This window comes from Etheostoma cragini, chromosome 15, assembly GCF_013103735.1.
Source record: "Etheostoma cragini isolate CJK2018 chromosome 15, CSU_Ecrag_1.0, whole genome shotgun sequence".
Lineage (NCBI taxonomy): Eukaryota > Metazoa > Chordata > Actinopteri > Perciformes > Percidae > Etheostoma > Etheostoma cragini.
In genome coordinates, this window is record NC_048421.1 from 18,854,779 (window position 1) to 18,857,566 (window position 2,788).

Consider the following 2,788-nt stretch of genomic DNA (forward strand, 5'->3'; position numbering starts at 1 on the left):
CCTGTGTGACACTAACTCCATTCTGGGCAGCTTAATAGGATTGTGGTTAAATACTTGTTACAGTGTGGAAGTGCTGTCTTCAGGAATTTAGATGGGCTGAAATTCACCTTCCCTCCTTCAACCTTTAATGAAAATTAATCACGAGAATCCTGAAAAACGCTGCGCTATAAATGGAAACAAAAGTGCCAAGCTCGACAGAACACGAGCTCCGGCCACAATTTGTGGAATTAGGTGATCGCACGGCCTAATGCAAGGTCAGACAGGAATTTGGGTGATGTGAGAACCGGGCATTTGAAAACTCACTATGTTGGCACAAAGCAGTAAATCAATCACAGCAGAGGCCGATGGCGATATGAGGAAATGAGGCTGAGAGAAGAGGGAATGGAGAGAGATAGAGAGAGGAGAAGAAGTGTGAGGGGAAATAATCAGGAGTTTGTTAAAGGTGTCCTGCCACATGTATTTCCTCCCTTTGTGGTAATGTCTGAAGTTCTACCATGGACTGACATTTTTTGTGAAATAAATGGCATAGTTGCCTTGTTTCAAGTCCTTCTGCAGCAAGACTCAGCTCGATTTGAGCCAGCTCTCATTCATTTTAAATGAGCCAAGGTGCTTGACTCTGACTGGCTAACAGCTAACCAATGAGAGCCTGGCAATCAGCATTCTTTATGAAGAGTAATGACCTCAGGCAACATGACGTCAGACTGACCAGTTGTGTAATTGGCCTGATTTCTCCTCTTATTTCTTTCCAGTGGCTAGAGCTGACAGAGGAGTTCATTTTCAAAATCCCCACATAACACAAACACATATGGACCTGACCTACTTCATAAAATGCAAGAAAAAACGTTTTTGTGTGGCAGGGCAGCTTTAAAATGAACTAATGTATTGTTTAGTCTAAAAATAAAAGCTGAGTTCTGGGCGCCCAGATAGCTCAGTTGGTAGAGCGGGCTCGCTCCCCTTTCCTTTCTTTAGCGGTCTTGTCAAGAAAGGCCTAAATAATAATAATAATAATAATAATAGTAATAATAATAATAACTTGCTAGAAGTTAAAAGAAGCCTTTGATAACAGCATTGCACACAAAAAGTGTCCACCGTGAACAAACCTGAAGGGAACATTCATCCAAATTACCAACAGTTAATCATAGTTGGGGAAAGAATGAGTGCAAACTGTGACGCATTATTACTTTTAATCTAAATATTAAATATGTTTACTAAAATCAAATGAAGCCGTTAATGCTGAAAAGCTAATTTAATCATATCACAGATTTTACAATTCAGGGGCTACAACTGCAGCACATTGGAATCATTTCAGCCAATAATATGATGTAATTATCACAACTGCATCTCACCTTAACAAATATCATTCTTTAATGTTTGTTATTTCAAATCCTTACAGGGGACCTTTTGCTGCAAAACAGCTCTGATATTCAAGGTAAAAGCCTAGATGTGTGTCATAGTAAAATCCCAATATCGACATGAAGAAGTATCGGTCTAGGCCTGCTCCCTCCTCTCTCTGATGCCGCCCAGTGCCAAGGTGCTCAGGATTTAGAACAACTACTGGTGTCCATCTGCACACCGGATTTAAAAACGTGGCTTCGCTGTTACCCGTCTGTTGTCCCAAAGGCCTCTGGAGACAGAGGGAGGAGTGGACGGCGTGCCAGGACACACTCGCTCACCCTGACAGCTTCCGTCCTCCACAAACATGTGCAGTTATGCTGCTTCAGTGATGGAAAAGATTATTATTGGGCGGTTTCAAGCAATCAGTTGTGAAGAAGCATTTCCAAAGGTTTCTCTCTTTACTGTTAAACTGATCACTCAATCTGTGCTGAGCATTATTATTGAAGAGATTAAGATGCTTTATTCTGCCCCTTTGGTCTTAGACTTCCAATATGGTTTTAGATGAAAGGTTTTGGAATAAAAATGTATGCACAGACCTGCAGGTTGGTGTTACCGCAGAGAAAGTATGACCTAGGAAAAATAAGGATGTACATGAATGAGTGAATTTGTGTTGTGGACGATCCTGCCTGTTGGTTTAAGGCGGCTTACCGGGCGTCTGTTCCAGCCAAATCCATTTTTATTCACCCTGTGGATTATAGGACTGGTTGGCAAGGCTGCTCTTGTAGTACCAAAGCCAAAAAAGGCCCATGCAGGTGGGTGCCCTGCATGTAGAGCATGGAAATTGTGGATACCTCACAAATGCTATGCATCTTTTTCTTTTACATTTCCCCTTTGGATGCTAACACAGTGCTTGATTGGTGTCAGGTTATTTCCCTAAGCGGCCTTTAGAGGGCGCTGACACACTGCCGATGACAGCAGCTGTCAGCGCAGTTCCTGAGGACACACTTCTCAGCCGCAGCATGTGTGTGAAGTCTCGGCGATGGTGCTAACAAGTGACGCTCACCTGCAGAGGCCGTCCTCAATCAGACCTCTGAGCCTGCCACAGGACATAGGAGGAAACAAAAAGATCAAATCTGATGAGCTAAGTTCCCATCGTTACATTGGAGAGTAAAGAACAGTCCCGACTTGAAAAGATTTTTTTCATTAACACTTTGGGGTGTTAATAAACACCAAGGGCATTTCTGAAAAACGTATTTAAATTCAAATTTCTGAGGCAACCTCTAACTTTCCTTGTAAGAGTGCATGCACCATGTAGATCAAGGAGTCCTTTGCAGCAACCTGGGTTCGAGTCCGACCTGCGGCCCTTTGCTGCATGTAATCCCCCATTTCTCTCCCACCTTTCCTGTCTATCCACTGTCACGATCTAATAAAGGCAAAAAATACCCCCCCCCCC